The sequence below is a fragment of the Ornithorhynchus anatinus genome, chromosome 11, assembly GCF_004115215.2.
Source record: "Ornithorhynchus anatinus isolate Pmale09 chromosome 11, mOrnAna1.pri.v4, whole genome shotgun sequence".
Lineage (NCBI taxonomy): Eukaryota > Metazoa > Chordata > Mammalia > Monotremata > Ornithorhynchidae > Ornithorhynchus > Ornithorhynchus anatinus.
In genome coordinates this window covers 38832630-38850735 of record NC_041738.1, presented here as the reverse complement: position 1 = coordinate 38850735, position 18106 = coordinate 38832630, and the positions used below count along the sequence as shown (strand labels likewise).

The following is an 18106-nucleotide window of genomic DNA, read 5'->3' as shown; positions in this document are numbered from 1 at the left end:
TCTATTTTTATTTGATTTGATTTTTACAGTCTTTCCACAACCTTTTAAAGATTGGGAAGGGTCAGCCTTCCTGGCCTGGAAGCTGTGAACACATTGACTCCCACAGAATTACTTATAAGCACTGAAATAGTTTCCACTTTCAGAAGTATCTATATATATTTTTGGAGTTAGAGGGAGACAATTTGAATTCTCAGGCTTAATTTAACAGACACAGGATGGAGCTCTACAGATGGAAATACTTTCAAAGTGAGATGACCTCTCAATCCAAATTTAATACCTACAGAATAGAGGTTTAAGATAATAATGGGAATTGTTTCTGTTTCCTTATTTTTTACTTATGCTGCAACTTTGATAGTAGAGGAAAGAGCTGATGTTTTCATGAGACAGGGAGAAGTCTTCTCCAGTTAGGATATAGTTTTCAGAAGGAAAACCTAGGGGGTCAAGCCATTTAGCCAGAGTTAAATTATTAATTTAGAACCAAATACTCCCCATTAAGAGGAAACTGAACTTCCAGGATACCAAGGACCTATTTAGTAAGATGGGCCTTTCTGCTCACTAAAGGATCCCTGATTGGCTAACATTTCTCATATTTACTAATTCTAGAGTCAGAGTCCCAAAAGATGAATTCTGATCAAACCAATACTCTTGACCTTGGGAACATTTTCCTTTTAAAAGGTTGAGGGAGTTGAGAATGACCAGAAAGTTGTTGGTTGGTTTTTTTTTGGGGGGGAGGGAGGCGGGTTATGGGTTTTTTAAGCGCTTACTATATGCCAGGCACTGTACTGCATGCTGGGTAGATTCAAGCTAGGCAGGTGGGACACAGTCCATGTAATAATAATAATAACGGTGGTATTTGTGAAGTGCTTACTTTGTGCCAGGCACTGTATTAAGTGCTGGGGTGGATACAAGTAAATCAGGTTGGACATAGTCCCTGTCTCACATGGGGCTCACAGTACTCCATTTTTACAGATGTCATAATGGAGGTGCAAAGAAGTTAAATGATTTGCCCAAAGTCATATAGCAGACAAGTGGTACTGCTGGAATTAGAACCCAGTTCCTTCTGACTCCCAGGCCTGAGCTCTTTCCTCTAGGCAACACTGCTTCTTATAGGTTATGAAAGGCTATGAAAGAGAATTATGGGAAAGGAAGCACAAAGAGAAGGACACAGAGAGAAACTGGCAAGAAACTGAGGGAGAGACATCAACATGAAGTAGAAAAATTAAGGGGCACAAAGATTCTACCTGGGAATGACAGAGCTTGTTTTTTTAGAATATTCTTTTTGTTCACTCTTTGGAGACGTGAACAGAAAGTAGTTTCAGAGTGTTTTGTGGGTTGATCAAGAACAACATCTTTGAATCTTCCCTTGAATTCCTCCAGACCGAGTTTTACTGAGGATACAATTATGCCTGGAACTGCTTACTGATTGATGTCTGTTTTCACTCCTTACTGTCAATGACCTGGCTTCTGTTGTCAAATCGAAACAGAGAATTAAAGCAAATAACTAGATCATTGGGGAAGAAACTCACTCTGACTGAAATAACCAGATAAATTGGCCAAACTCTCATTGCAATTTCCTCAGCTTTACTTTGTCAGTGGAGACCCATTTGATGATGACTTTTAGCTGAATTTCTTTTTGTCAGGATCACGCTTGAACTTTACTGAACTTTGATATGGCCAAGCTTATTCTGGTCCTTGGGTTCTTAAGGTTGGAACTAAATTTATAAATTATCAATCAATCCATCAGTGGTATTTATTGAGTACTTACTACATGTAGAGCACTGTACTAAGGACTCGGGAGAGTACAGTGCAAAGGAGTTGGCTGTATGCTCTCAAGGAGCATACAGTCTAGAGGTTTAGACTACAGTCTAAAAAGTTTCTTCAGGATTGAAGAAGGGTGCTCACTACAGAGGAGTGTAAGGAGATCCAGGTATTGGAAGTAGATGACCCCAACTGAACTGAACCCCAGTTTATGAAGCACCAATATCTTTTGACGTCTAAACAGTGCAGGTTATAAAAATCTTCCTGAAGAGTCTTCCATGGATGAGGTCACCAGTCTGACCTTAACTCACTATCCTAAATTTCTTCTGGAGCCTTATCTTTGAGCTGTCACAAAACACAAATCTTTTATGAAAAATGCAGCTTTTCATTTTCAAAGTTTTGCCTGACATCATCTTCCAAGTTAGTGTGGCTTAACTCCTAGCTTCTCCCGCAAGCCTTGCCAGTAGAGTAGAGCAGCCTGGAAGTGTACTGTTCGTAGCACTTTGGGAAGGAGGAGAGAGCTAACCAGGCTCTTACTGAACTGGTTTGAGGCTTCAGGGAAGGTCTGGGGAGGGGCTTAGCGACCACAGCTCTTCTGCATGAATCACTATGAGCGTCTGGTGGGGACGGACAGGCAGCAAAGAGGGGAAGCTAAAAATACGAAGGAGAGAAGTAGCTGTTTCAGTGTGGATGGGAGGCTGCTTAGACCTTTCCTTTGATAGGCACAGATCCTGGGCCCCCAGAACAGCCTGCATTCTGCCCTAAAAGCAAAAAAGCAAGACAAGAACTTGCTGAAGTGTTAAACACAAAAACAGAAAACACCACCCTCATTTTCTCCACACACACACGAACTGCCTCCTTGGGGCTCCTCTCCTTATGGGCTCACGTTCTGGCACAAGCTCTGTACTGTTGCCAGTCTCACAACTGTTTTCAATTTCAAGGGCTTCAGGCCATGGTATTACAGGGCAAGGCTGGGTCTCTAAGAAGGAAGAAAATGATCGGAGCGCCCCCGTGGCTTTCAATAGCCCGTTTCCCATCTCGTGAAACCGTAATTAATTTCTCCATGTTTCAAAGATGTATTTTCATCCAGAGATAAATGCACATATTGGAAACTATTCAGAGGAAACTCAGAAGGGCAGAAGAGCAGTCAAGCGCAACAGCTATAAACATAACTTCCTTTAAAAAAAAAGCCACAGTGTTTTCCAGAACTTAAGACAGCGTGTGACGTCTGAGCTGTAACATCAACAATCTCCGGAGGCCGAGGGAAAGAGATGGGCTCCCTGATGCAGTCCAGCCAAGGAGTGTTCTCCAACAGGGATAGACTTGATGGACTCCTCCATAAGCAAAAAGCAAAACAAAGCAACTCTCACCTCATTTCACAGTTACTCAGTTACAAAAGAACGTGGGAGGAGCCAGGTTAATTATATAGGAATTTTATTATTCACAGCTGCCTTTTAAAAACCAAAGTATGAACTTCTAAATGCTTTATTTGGGATTTTCTTCATTTCCTCCTCTTCATAGCACCTAGGGAAAAGGTCACAGAAATCAAACCTCAAGACATGCCTGCCTCCCTTTGTATTACTGTTCAGGAAAGGAGTAGGCCAAGCCTTTTAACAGACCTTGAGCACTTTCAGTCTTTGGATGAGTGTCACATGATCCCACCTCAAGTCAATTGGAGCTGCATATCAGCAACTGGGAGTGGGGGAGGATGGGATGTTAGCCGTTGACTTCAGAAGGAATTATATGCAAGACTATTAGGGCAGAATTTAGCACTGGGAACATCCATGGGAAACAGAGCCAAGAGTAACAGTAAGCATATTCCTGTACATGAACCATTCCATTAATAGACATACAGCAGGGCCTCTCCCCCTATCAGGCAGGCAGTTTGGGGTGATTGCATTACTAATGTCAGCTATCGTTAGCTAAAAGAAAATTTACAGTCACAGAGGATTGGACTACATACTAAGAGAGTCCTCTACAGGCACTGCTCCCTGAAATAGCAATACCGTTCTGACCCGATAAGAAAATCGAGGTGAATAACTGGCACGTGACAAATCACAATGATATATGTGAAGGTGGAGAGTGGCGTAATTAATGCCTCCATCAGGAGGCGTCATCAGAGTGGGAGTTCTTCGGTTTCCCCCCAGGGATCCCAGCCAGAGACAGTAGGGATGATGGAGGGGCAGCAGCCAGAGAGAGGTGGGTTTAGAAGGACAAAGTCTCCATTTGCCTTGGACTCGGTAAAAGCCATGCTCCATCTCCCCATATCTCCCATCTTCTCTCCTCAGCTTTAGAATCATTCATTCAGTCAGTCATATTTATTGAGTGCTTCCTGTGTGCAAAACACTGTACTAAGCACTTGAGAAAGTACAATACAACAGTAAACTGACACATGCCCAATCATGAGCCAAAGAATGACTCTTGACCTTGCAGAGATCTAGGACTTACTGTAGCTCTCAACCAGACTCAAGACTTAAGGAAAAAATTAAGAATGTAATAAGAGTATTCCATTTGAATTGATCTGACTTCTAGGGTTACCTGTCTTTCCACTGCTTCTCTCCACATTTTTTTTTCTATAAATATTTGGGGTCTTTGTACTGGTAAAGAGTTGAGTCAAGTAACTTGCTCTCTTTGCGGTCTTGGGTCACAAAGTTGGATGAAGGCAGAGCTGCCCAACTATGATTAGGAGGGCCCTAGTTCTGTTCAGTCTGCTCAGGCTTTGTTCCTAAAGCTGTTTACACCCATAGTATAAGTTTCCCGTAGGAGTCTGTATTTTTAATCAGTAAATATCTCTCTTGATTTATCACCTCGTATTGACACAGTGGTAAATTCAAGCAATAGGACTGAAAACTGGATCTGTTCTTTTCCTTTCCTTGCTCTGCCTCTGTTTGATTTTCTCGACCCTCTTTGGTAATTGGTCTGTTTCTGACACTATCTGCAGAACACAGAGGTCAGAGGTCAGTGGACCCTACCTCCAAGTAGCATGGAATGCTCTGTCAGGGAGAGCAACCCCAACTAGAGTTTACTAAAACCCCAGCAGACAAACCACAGGTTGGTGGGACCCAGTGTATTTCACTTTTGAAAAAAAGGAAAATCAAGATGGTTATAAAGATGCTGATCCCCTAAAGCCTCTAAATAATACAGAAATACAGTCTTCTCATTTAGTCTATTGGAACTGAGCATCTAGATCCTCCTGCCTCCAGCCTTCCAGCTTTACAACTCAATCACTCACTCATATTTACTGAGCACTTACTCTGTGCAGAGCACTATACTGAGCACTTGGAAGAGTACAATAATCACAAAGTTGGTAGACACATTCCCCTCCCACAACGAACTTACAGTCTAGAGGGGAAGATAGATATCAGTGCAAATAAATAAATTACAGACATTTGCACAAAAGTGCTATGGGGCTGAGGGAGACTGTGCTCCCTCGGCACAGCTTGGTCTCTTTATAAAGTTGGAGTATTCTATTAAGCAGGCATTGAATGATAGGCAGTTAGGTTTTCAGGAATTTCCTGCACTTCAGGCATCTCTGTCTATAAGGTTCATTTCCAACCACATAAGCTAGAAAATCCTCCCTATCAAACAGTTATTTCAAAGCATGAAATGTCTTTGGAGGTTAGGTAGGCCAACTGGACTAGGGCTCATCTTCCACCTAGATTCTTGCAACACTGGGGTAAGGTTGTAGAGTGGTTCTCAGAATCCATTCTCAGGAATACTATATGCCCTTCCAAGCACTCAAATCCAGCTGGCTGTCAGGAAAACACTAAGGTTCTAAGAATTAAATAAACCTGCATTTCATTAGACTTTCAATGACTGGACTGCCCTCCTTCTTCCTAGACTGAAGGGAAGAAGTCTTAATTCACTTCATTTTTATGAGATTTTTTAAATCCTTTATCAGGTTTCAGATGAAAAGACATGCTTTGGGCCCCTTGGCCTCCTTCAGGGATGGTTTTGTCATTGCATCTGAAAGCTGATTTAATATTTTGAAAATATTGTAGAAACAAAGTCCTGTCTTTCTTTCTCCCTTCCACCAGTTCTACTTCCCTTCAGTCTGGGGAACAGGGGTGCAATTCAATCATCGTAAATCTAATCAAGGCCTAGGAAACTGTCATGACAACTTAAACAACTTTAAATTCAGGGAGAAAAACCTGCTTCTTTTGAAAGGCGGACCTTATGGGAGAACTTTGACCTCTGCTAATGGATTGGTACTGTGCTACCAATGGTGAAGGAAAACCGGTAGCAACTTATAATAACACTGAACTGGTGTGTGTACCATTCTGGATGGGATTCATGGGACTTTCCGAAAGCTGTGATTTGTCCCAAGGTGCCTCAGCAGATAAGGGGTAGAGTGCAGGTCCCCTTACTTTTACTGTCATATGCTATCCATTGGACTAGACTGTGTTATTGCTGATATTCAAAATATTAAACGGAGTATGATTAGTCAGTCTATCAATGGCATTTACTAAGTGCTTACAGTGTGCAGAGCACTGTACTAAGCACTTAGGAGAGTACAATATAAAATATTTGGTGGGCACATCCCCTGCCCACAAGGAGCTTACAGTCTAGAGGGGGAAGTGGACAGTACTATAAATTATGGATAGGTACATAAGTGCTGTGGGGCTAAGGGTGAGGTGCATATAAAGTGCGTAAGGAGTACAGATCCAAGCACCTAGGCAATAGTGAAGGGAGAGATCTCCTCTAGACTGTAAGCTCGTGTGGGCAGGGAATATGTCCACCAACTCTGTTACTTTGTACTCTCCTAAGTGCTCAGTACAGTGTTCTGCAAACAGTAAGTGCTCAATAAATACGACTGAATGAATGAATGAGAGGAGGCAGGGGAAAAGAGGGAGCAGTTGGAGAAGGCCTCTTGTAGGAGATGTGATTGTAATAGGCCTTTAAAGAAGGGGAGGGTGGTAGCCTGTCATATATGGAGGGGAAGGGAGTTACAAGTCAGAGGGAGGATGTGGGCAAGGAATCAGTGGTGAGATAGATGAGTTAGAGGTACAGTGAATAAGTTGGCACTGTGAAATAATAGCTTCTGTTTCTACTGCACTTTTATTTTTCCAAAGTTCTTTTGAATCAATGATCTCATTCTATCCTCACAGCATTCCTGTGAGGTGGAGGTAGGCATTATTAGCCCCATGTTTTAAATGAGGAAAGAGAGGTTAGGTGACTTTTCCAAGATCACCCAGAAGGCAAGTGGCAGAAGTAGATCTGAACCTAGGCCCCCTGACTCCAGATATATGCCCTTTCTAACTAACCCACATTGCTTTCCACAGAAATGGGCGAAACAATCAATCAGTCAATAAATGGTATTTATTGAGCACTTGCTGTATGTACCACACAGATAATTCTGAAAAAAATTTAATTTCTTTGGGCTGCTGCTTTGCTGTCTCATGGGTACAGCACTGACTTGTTCCCATCTTCTTCCTTCCCTCACACCTCTGGGCTCAGTTTTTCAATTTCTGTAAAGGAGTTTATTTCTTAGATTATTAGAGCGTGGTGAAGAGAAGGGCTATAATGCAATGAACAGGGCCTTGTGATGATAATGATGATGATTATGGTACTTGTTAACCCGCTTACTATGTGCCAAGCACTGTTCTAAGCGCTGGGGTAGATACAAGTTAATCCAGGTTGGACACAGACCCTGTCCCACAGAGGGGGCACACTCTTAATCCCCAGTTTACAAAGGAGGTAATTAAGGTCCAGAGAAGTTAAATGACTTGCCCAAGGTCACACAGAAGATATATGGTGTAGTCAGGATTAAAACCCACATTCTTCTGACTCCTAGACCCATGCTCTAACTACCAAGTTGTGCTGCTTCATCTCACTGCTTGTGCCTTTTGGAAAAGAGCCTGTATATGCTCCCGGATTACACTGAGAAACAATCATGGCCTAGTGGAAAGAGCCCAGAAATGGGAGTCAGAGGATGTGGGTTCTAATCCCTGCTGCATTTGTCTGCTGTGTGACCTTGGTCAAGTCACTTAACTTCTCTGTGCCTTTGTTACCTCATCTGTAAAATGGGGATTAATACTTTGAGCCCCATGTGGGACAGGGATTTTGTCCAACCTGATTATCTCATACCTACCCCAGCAACAAATGACATTTAAAAAAAAAAAGTATCTTGATTTGAACAGGAACAAAACATTTGTGTAAAGCTTTTCCCTCTCTTCATTAATGGAAGCATTCTCAATTTTTCCAATAGGCCATCTGCACAAAGAGTACCCCCTCTGGGTACTCTGGCCATTTAGGCTTTGCTAGAACCTGTTCAGTCTCTCATACATGTAACTGAGTACTGTATTCTTGCTGAAAGATGACTTTCCTAAAAAGCTTTTCCTAAAATACTCAGTGGCCAGTGGAATTGATATAGGAGTATGTGATCTTGGCCTCCTGGTTAAGATCACTAATGTAGAGAAACAGCGTGGCTCAGTGGAAAGAGCCCGGCCTTTGGAGTCAGAGTTCATGGGTTTGAATCCCGGCTCGGCCACTTGTCAGCTGTGTGACTTTGGGCAAGTCACTTAACTTCTCTGTGCCTCAGTTACCTCATCTGTAAAATGGGGATTAAGACTGTGAGCCCCACGTGGGACAACCTGATTCCCCTGTGTCTACCCCAGCGCTTAGAACAGTGCTCGGCACATAGTAAGCGCTTAACAAATACCAACATTATTATTATTATTATTATTAAGTCCTACCAAACTTAGGGATTCATTGTTTGGTGGCAATATATGTTCATAGAGCTTTTCACCTCTATCACCTCAGGCTTTTACTCTTATACCAGCTCACTGATTTCAGTTCAACCCTGCCAAGAAAAAGAATACTAGTGGTGGAAGAGCCAGCTTTCTCATGGTCATCTCATCACTGGTTGAAGTCCTGAGGGTGGAATAACTGAGGCAGCTAATGGTGAATATAGTCAAAAAGAGTCATCTCTGAGTCGGGCCTTATGATATTTTTCATTATTCCCATCTTACTCCTGGCTGTAATCGAATTAAACTCGGTGAACTAAGCAGCACTGGGCTGGGCCAGGACTTGATGGGAGGCCTTTAGCAAACTTTAAGTTGTTACTCTAAAGGAGGAAAGGATAATGACATGAAGGCCATAGGCTGTTCTGCCTCAGCTCTGCCCTAAGCTGTTGCTGATGTGGTTTAAATTCTCTTCCATTGTACTGCCACATTCCACCCCAGAAGGGCAAAGCAAAGCGATTCCCAGAAGAAGTAATTAGCAGAGTGCATTCAGCCTTTGCGAAAAGTGGGTTATCAATCAATCAATAATAAAAAAATTCAATTGGAAACAGTTTCCACCTTGCTTTCCTTGGTCATGGATGAAGGAGGGGGTGTTCATTGGGACCATTTGGTTCATATTACATCACTTTTAACATAATAGGTCCTTATGGAGAGTGATTGGGATCAAGAATATGAACAATAACTTTATCTCTATCTGGTCTCTTGTGTTCATTTCATGTGTTCAGGTAAGGAAGCACATGCCTAATCTTGGATTTTCCCTGAGTAATTGCTTAGACATTGATCTTTTAATGGGGAAAGATGAGTTAATTCATCTCCAAACCCTTCTAGTAGCAGAAAAGGAGCGACTTCTTATTGCCATCATGCTCATTGCTCTATATTATATTATTTGTCATTAGCATAGAAATGAATATGTGGAAGATTGAACTGTATCCTTATTCTGCACAGTCTGGTAGCACAACAGCAGGTAAAGGGTGCTTGGAGTGGTGGGAAAGTAGGGATAGGATTTACCAAAGGAATGTGAGATAAAGCATCCCTGAAGGGACATGGGTCAGTGATGACAAGGATAAGGGAAACTTGGAAGCTCTGGATTGTAAGTTGTCTCTAAACCATTGGCTCGCTGTGGGCAGGCAAAATGTCTACCAACTCTGTTGTACTCTCCCAAGCACTTAGTACAGTGCTCTGCATACAGTGAGCACTCAATAAATACCATTGACTGATAGGAGTTGTTTGAGAGAGAAGTGAGAGATTACAAAACACCATCAGGATGAGAGAGACTAGGTGAAGAATGTCACAGGTGAAGAAAGTTGAGAGACTAAAGGGTGGGAGGGGTGAGCTGGCAGGGGATTTTGAGAAAGACCCACATTCACAGAAGCTAGGAGGAAAAAGATCTGAGCATTCCATTCAGAAAGGGAGAAGGAAGAAAGGACAAAAGACAGGGTGAAGTTTGGGAATAAAATCCCCAGGACAGGAGTTTGAGGATCTTAGAAGGACTCCTGTAATGCTATTATCAAAAGAAGTTGTGGTGTGGCTAAGTCAACCTCTCGTCTTCTCCAAGTGCTTCTCACAGTGCTATGCACTCAGTAAGCACTCAGTAAATACCATTGATTGATTGTTCCGCAGTTCCTTTTCCTAACCCACTCTGCCACCCCTGGCCACCCTCGTGTGGCACTTTAAAGAGAGGTGCTCTCTGACTAAAGGGAACTGTAGAACGATATCACTGAGGAGACCTAATCAGGATAGGCCACCCTCAGACTATCCCAATGTGGGATCCAGGTTATTCACATTTCCGAGAAGAGTGATCAGCTGGGAAGAAGCCACAAACCTACCTCTGGAGAAAGCAACCAGGAAAAAGAGGTCAGAAGGATTCCACAGAGCAAGCTGAGCTGAGAACATGGACCTCAGCTCTGCAGAGACCTGAGACCCCCAAGAAGCTAGGTGGGCCATGTATTTTAGGACAAAAGCCTTAGGATGGAGGGGAAAAATGTTCAAACACCCTGTAAGTTTTTAAAGTTATCTGAAAAAGTCAACCATTCAGACACGTTTCATTCCTTATTGAAAGAGTAGGAGTGGTTTGAACTGATTTCTTTAAGTACCCTGTTAAACGCGATGTTATTCTCTCCTGCCCCAACACAATTCTATCACAGACATTGCAAACATTTTTAATGTGAAATGGATGGGTACAGACCTGTGTCCATTTCGCAACTTAGGCCAAAGTTGACTCCCCAAGCCTCATGTGGTGAGTTTTCTGGGCTGGCTGTCTGGAGCTGTCTGGAGCTGTTGTCTGTTTCAGAACAGTAGCCACATAGTAATCTCCTGGGATATCGTCTGCGCTTCGTGTGATACTGTTCTTCATCTGGGGTTTATAGAGAACAGGGGTCTCCGCCCTGGGGAGGCAAAGAGAAAAGGCTTATTAGAAGCTGCCCAGGGAAAACTCTTAAGAAAAAAGGAATGTAGGGGAGGGAAGAGAAACAGGAAGGGTACTGGGAAAATGTATTCACTCCATTTGGTGTCAGTGACTAAAGGCTTAACTGGGTGTGGCCTTTGGTGTAAAATGAAATCATTTCCAAATAGTTTGGATATAGCAGAGAGAAGGGATGAAAAACGTTAAAAATAAACTGTTAAAACAATATAAAATGAGAGTGTATACTACAAGCTGTAGCATGTCGTGGATCTCAGGAAATAGAACTCTAAAAAGTACAAAAGGCCTTCAGTGTGAGGTAATGAGGCGCATCTAATTATATTTAAGAAAGAACAGTGAGGACTACTTAGGAACACACAGCCCTCCCCTTTCTCCTCTCACAGGCCAGTCAGAATCCCAGTTCCAGAGACACCGTTATTTCAGGGAAGGGTGAGGAATTTAGAGAGCATCACGGAAAACAAGGTTGTTATTTTCCCATAACTGAAAAAAAAAAAATCACAAATCCTTCCCTGTCCGTTCCCTTCCCCCTCCCAAAAAACACACATCAGGAAACAGAAAAAAAAAATTCCCCAAAACAAAACAAGCACCACCGCCATGAGAAATCAAGGCAGTCAGAATGACATTTGACACCACCAGGCCACAGCTGAAGAACAAGGGAAAAGTTTTCGGACGACTGTCACTGACCCATAGTCCCTCACTCCTAACCTTGCTCTCCAACATATGTTTCTCATTTCCTTGCTTATAGCTGGCCCAAGCTAATGATATGTGTTTTGGCAGCCATCCCGTGCTTGGCATACTGCCTGCCTTGTTCTCATTGTCCCAGCTACTTACAGAAACCTCTTTCTCTGTCTCTTTCTCTCTCTCAGAAAACCAGCTTTAAAGAACAGTAAATATGCAAAACAGCCCATGCTCTGTTCAGCTACCATCTTGAATACTCCCCCTCCACCCTAACACACCCCATCAATAAAGGCATGAAGAGACTGCCCACGGGTGAGGGGTAAGTTAAACACAAAAGCAGTGGAAATTCAAACAAATTGGCCCATTAGAGTCTTGTGCTGCTATAAATACTGAGGAGCTCAGCTATTTTGAGGGACGATGGCATGGGAAAGTTCTGTCTGGAATCTTGAATCTGTCAGAGGAGACAGATCTTTCCAGCAGACATGGGAAGACTGAGCCTTCGGCAAGCAGGATGGAGGAGGAGGGCATCGAATGTGGCCAATTCCAGGGCAGATTTAAATTGGAATGGGAGATGCCATTACATCAGGTCTCACCCTTCTCTCTGGAGCTGCCGGGCCGTCTGAGACTTGAGGCCGTGATGTCACTTGGAGTGTCTGTGACCTCGGGGAAAGAGTATGTGCTCTTTTGGTTCTCAGGGTCAGTGGACTTCTTCATCCTTCCTAAAGGAATTGGCAAAGCAGTGGAGGAGGGGTGGGAAACAGCAGTGTGTGGCATACTGGGAGAGGCCTGTAGCAGAATTCCAGTTTGCCTTTTTCCGTCCATCTGGACGTGAGATAGACCTGTACTTGGGATAGACCTGTACTTGGCCAAATTTTCAAACCGACCCCTGAAATTTGGCACCTGACCACGTAGATTAAGTCATCATACATACCTTACCTGCATGTATGTAAATCTAGGCGTTTTATACAAAACAAGTGTGTCTGTCCAATGTTTAGGTAAAAATTAGTGCTACCCAGGAGATCTCAGTAATATGATGACACTCACTCTGAAACAACTAGACATGGAATAGGCACAAATATGCATATGTGCTCACACGTGTGTGAGTGTGTACATACACACACACACACACACATAAATATATACCTGCCTTTAATTCCCCTACTAATGATTGTCTATAATACTGCCAAGCACTACTAGGTATGCTCTGCCTCAGGGCATCGAATTGTCTTACGAAGACCCTCATACGGAATCAGAAAGGAAATTCACGGAGCGATGCCAAGGGTGAGCTCAAAGTGACCATGAGTCCGGCATTTAAATAAGAAAAAATGCATCCTCCCTCTTCCGTGTGCTTTTAGAATGGCATTGGCTCTTCGTGAGTTGGATGAGTCCAAGGGGTTACGGAAAATATCAAGGAAATTACCTTGGCAGATAAAAGTATAATTAGTTTGGTTTTAATAGCAGAGCCTGCAGGGGGATTTATTTCTTGAGCTGATTGTGCAAACTAAAATGCTAAATTCACCACCTGTTTTATTTCATTACAAACTTCCATTTTGACTGAGGCGATCATATTTTCTGAAGCACAAAGTGGGATAGGAGGCGTGGCTTAAATGTGGGTGAAATCAGGGGACCAAGATTAGGAGGGAGAAAAGGCAGGAAAAGGAGGCAGTGGGAAAGAGGGCCAGGGAGTGGGGAGAGAAAGGGATGGTAGAGGATGAGAGGTAAAGAAAGGAAGAGTCAGGAAAGACAGGCACATACAAAATGGAGTACACATATATGTAGAGTATTCTCCAAGGAGGCCTTTGCTTCAAACAGTTGAAAACCTGCCTCTTCCCCCGGCATCTATTCCATGGTGATGGCTCCTTACTCGTCACCATTGTTAATGTGCCGGCTTTCATGTCAGTATCACCACCACTTTAGGCAAAAACGAGACTGGATGGTCCCACCAGCCATAATTCAGATGGTGAGAAGGCAATACAAACTGTAGGACTGTCTCACCTAATGTGGGATGTCTGCCCATTGTAATCATATTTCCCAGAATATTATTCATTTTCCTTGTGGTTTACTGGAGCGTTTCATTCTCAGGCTTGGATTAAATCAACACCAGGAAGACATTTGGGGACAGGATTATTTTCAGGGGTGAAATCTGTTTTTCACCAAAACCTTAGCCTTCAGTGCCCAGTTAAAATTAACAGGAATCATCCCCTCGCCACCCAACCAGAGAGACTAATGGTTTTGGAGCAAAGTGCTACTAGGGCCTGTCCAGAGTACCCTGAACTCATCACTGGGTCTGATTAATGAGCTTCATTTCAGGATTCCCCAACACCTACCCCTGCCCTCTTACCCTAATGGCATCCTGAGTGACCCAAAAGCAGTTCCCAGGGCCTAAGTCAGCTGGCAAGGTGGGGGTGGGGGGCAAAAGTAGTGAGGACCCTGCTCCTAGATAGCCAGTTGCAGAGAGGGGACTGGGGCAGTTTGCTATAGTTATGGTTGTTGCTTCTGCTTTTTCCCCTTGAGCAAATACCAGGGTGGTTTTAACTGAACAAAGTCTCCCCTTCCTCAAGGGCTTCTCTTGTTCCCATGAGTGTACTAGCTGGCTGCAAATCCTTAGCAGATAAGAGCAAAAGGATCAGTCCCCTCAGCCCCCCAGGCAGCAGCTGTCAGTCAGGCAGACTCCCTGATTTTGACAAAAAAGGGACTCAGCAATTCTCCTTTCACTGGGAGGGAAATGAAGCAGCCAATGTTCACACCATTAAAAAATGTGGATTTTCGATTTTTTTATTTGTAATGGACATTTGTTTTGCCTCAAGCACACTCGGCCAATAAGTCCCTTTCAAATAAGCCCAATGGACTTCGGGGATTTAAAAAATATATATTCGCCTCCCTACTTAGAAAACTGCTCTGACGCTAAAGTTACCTGGCATTTATTGAAAAAAAGAAGAACCACAAGTGAATTCGGCTACCCAAGAGAGATGAGAAAAAGTAGAAAATAGAGTAGGAAAATAGAACTACAGAAAAAAAGCATATTCAGATGAGGTAAACAATAGGAGAAGATCAAGGGATGAAAAGAGCTTTTCACCCTAAGAAGTAGAAACAAGTTCAAGGAGAGGGAAAAAGGAAACTAAAAAGAGATATGAGCTGATGGATTAAATAATGGGTCCATGATGGCAGCATTCGAACTAAGGGAGTTCATTTATTCAGTTGTATTTATTGAGCACTTACTGTGTGCAGAGCACTATACTAAGCACTTGGGAGAGTACAGTATAAGAATAAACAGACACATTCCCTGCCCACAACTAGCTTACAGTCAAGAGGAAGGTATGACCATCAAATGAAGTAAATCGAAAGTCAGCAGGGTAGTGTGAGGAGGATGATGATATTTCTGTATTTATGTATGAACCAGCCAGAGTCATTGGAAACTGGCGTGGAGCCTGAGGTGGGCAAGTGAGTGTCATATCATTATCGCAGTGTTTTGAATTCGCACACAGTCTGGAGCACCGTTGCAGTCTGCTTCACATTGGCGCTATCTCCGGAAAATAAAAGGCAGTGCTGCTGTGAGGCTGGGGGAAGATCGCTGCCACCTCTGCAGACCCATCTGGACCCAAGCCAGGACCCAACATTACTGCTCCATTCCTCTGCCCCAGAGCAGCCCTGCCTCTGAATGGGAATTCTGGAGGAGGCTGGAGTGGGTCTCCAAAGTGGTTGGCTGGGTGGAACAGGCTGTAGCATTAATCAAAAAGGCCACAGGAAGTCCTGTGGCTGCCTCAGTCTCTCTGGCCAGCCCCTCTCCCACCCCCCACCACTGCCATGACAGCAGTCGGCAACAGTCTCAAGCAGTGTTTCTCAAACGAGGCATCAGATGCCTGTGATGAGGAAGGAAACGGAGGAGATGAATTTATATTTTAGGAGGTTCCTCTAGTCTAAAAAAAGCAATTCTGTCTCTGGTATATTCTGGTGAAGGAAGTTAAGATGAAGCTATGAGTTTACTTAATCAACTACTAGATGGGGAAAGGTCATTAGGGATGTTGAAAGATGCAATATATATATGCAAGTATTACAGGCAGTTTTTTTCTTCAGTAAATTATAGGATAAATTTCCCATCTTTTGGTGGGAAATGAGACCCAGGGTTGGAAAAAAAGACCAGGAATCCCCTGGAAAGAAAGGCACCCTGATTTTTTTTGCCCACTAAGGGTCAAAAACCAATGTGCAGTTTTGGTCAGAGATGCAACTCACATGTATAGATTACGTACAGTTGAGTTCATTAGCATGAAAATGTCAATTGAGGTAAAGGGTAAAGATGAATAGCCCTAAAGGATAACTAAGGTAGAAAAGATCAAAAGACTAAAATTGAACGTTGTAAACTTTGGAAAGAAAAGATTTTTAATGTTTTGGACAATTCTCTGCAAGGAATAGAGACAAGGTTGGAAATGGAGCTGCTTTTTCAACTTGCCAAAAGTTCATTGAGAAAATGGCAAGTTATGGAAACTATTTAGCCTAATTTTTTTCTCTAATTGATGAAATTGTTCATCAAAATATTTCACCAGCCATTGTTCATCTTGGGCTTTTGGACAAATATCAGGGCAGGGGAAAGGTCCTCTTCCACTCAACTTCTGGGAATAGAAGGTTTTGCCCTTAAGTGGTTAAAATATCAGCACATTTCACTGGTCTTAGGTTTCTCATAAACATTCAGCAAAGCAATTTCACTCAATCGCACATATTAACTACTTAAGTTCTCCTCTCCAAGGATGTGGATTGTTATTTTATGCCAAAAGTCCTGTAATTAAGTTTGACATAAGCGCATGGATTAAATATGTGGTTTGGGGGCCAATGGAAGATTTTTTCCCCCTTCTCTTCTTGCCATATGGAGACTGTAACCAAATAATGAGCAAATTTAAGAAAAAAAAAAGAATTTCCAATCTCATTAGTCAGACTGTTTATCAGGTATGTCTCGGGGCTGCTAGTTGCAAGACCAGTCTCTTTTCAACTGTGTGTGTGTTTTTTTTAAAAGAGGAAAAAAATTCAACTAAAAATGCCCTAAACTCAAAGACCCAGCTGTTGATGTGCAACAAATCCAGTGTCTGGCTCACAGAGCACCCTCTGATGGACACTATGCTGTTTATGGAGCTAGAGTAGTTTGGAGTTCATTCATTTATCACCCCTGACCACATTTATGGGAATCTTCTCAGCGTCAGAAAACACTTAACAAGGTTGTTGGGCATTTCTCATATTTATTAATCACATTTAATATCCCGATCATGCCATCCATTTTTCTTTGCTAGGATTTTCATTTGCTTCATGGCTTTTCCTGCTCTTTTCAAATTGCAGGGTCCTTGGGTGACTTTAAAAAGGGCCCTACTCACCTAAGCAACATAAGTTTGCTTAAAATTTCTTGGCGACTGCTTATCATTTGGATAGAAAAGCTCTTATTTCTCCATTCCTAAAAGCACCTGAAAATAGCTTTTTCAAATGTTTGAGATATAAAAACTCCTCAGTACTTACCCCAAGTCAGGAGCTGAAGTGCCGAAAACTGTAATGATAAGAGTGATAATATTCATTAAGCTCTTCCTATGTCCCAAGCACTCTGCTGAGTGCTGGAGTAGATGCAAGATAATCAGGTCAGTCACACTCACTGACCCACATGGGCTTCTCGGTCTGAGAAAGAGAAAGAACTGGTATTTTAACCCTGTTTCACAGATGAGGAAACTAAGGCATGGAAAATCAATCCTTCAGTGGTATTAGTCACTGTGTGCTGAGCACTCTACTAAGTGCTTGGGAGAGTACAGTACAGTTTAGTAGGTAAACACAATCACTGCCCAAAAGGAGCTTACAGACTGATGGGGTTGGGTGGGGAGGTATGCGGTGGAGACAGGCATTAAAATAAATGAAGATGGATGCATACATGAGTACTGTGGTGCTGGGGAAGGGGTGAATATCAAAGTACTTAAAGTGGTACAGGTGTAAGTACATAGGCGATGCTGAAAGGAAGGCTTAGATGGGGAAGTCAGGGCTTAGTCAGGGAAGGCCTCTTTGTGGAAATATAATTTTAGTAGGACTTTGAAGATGAGGGGAGTTGAGGTTTGTCAGATATGAATGGGGAGGGAGTTCCAGGCCAGAGGGTGGAGTTAGGCATGGGGTCGATGATGAGGAAAATGAAATCAAAGCACAGTGAGAAGATTAGCATTGGAGCTAAACGTGTGCTTGGATTGTAGTCAGAGATCAGCAAGGTAAGGTAAGAGGGAGAGAGCTGATTAAGTGGTTTAAAGCTGATGGAAAAGAGTTTCCATTTGACGCAGAGATGATGGGCAACTGGTGGAGGTTTCTTAGGAGAGAAAAAACAGGGACTGAGGTTTTTTTTAGAAAAATACCTGAGTATCAGAGTGAAGTGCAGACTGGAGAGGAGCAGGGAATGTGCCTACCAATTCTGTTGTATTGCACTCTCTCAAGCGCTTAGTATAGTGTTCTGCACACAATAAACACTCGATGAATACCACTGATAATGAGGGGAGAGACA

The 18106-nt window shown here is 42.9% G+C and overlaps 2 long non-coding RNA genes across 2 annotated transcripts in view; one reads left to right on the top strand and one right to left on the bottom strand.

The window, feature by feature from the left end:
- LOC120638702 overlaps window positions 1-18106 on the top strand; it is a 303340-nt gene that overhangs the window by 224657 nt on the left and 60577 nt on the right. The window lies entirely within an intron of this gene.
- The window catches only part of LOC114815143, a 55308-nt gene continuing 40377 nt past the window's right edge, over window positions 3176-18106 (bottom strand). Inside the window, exons 2-3 of the long non-coding RNA XR_003762918.2 lie at window positions 10687-10885; window positions 3176-3282 (exon numbers count right to left, since the gene is read on the bottom strand). This is a non-coding gene — a long non-coding RNA (uncharacterized LOC114815143). The remainder of the gene's footprint in view (window positions 3283-10686; window positions 10886-18106) is intronic.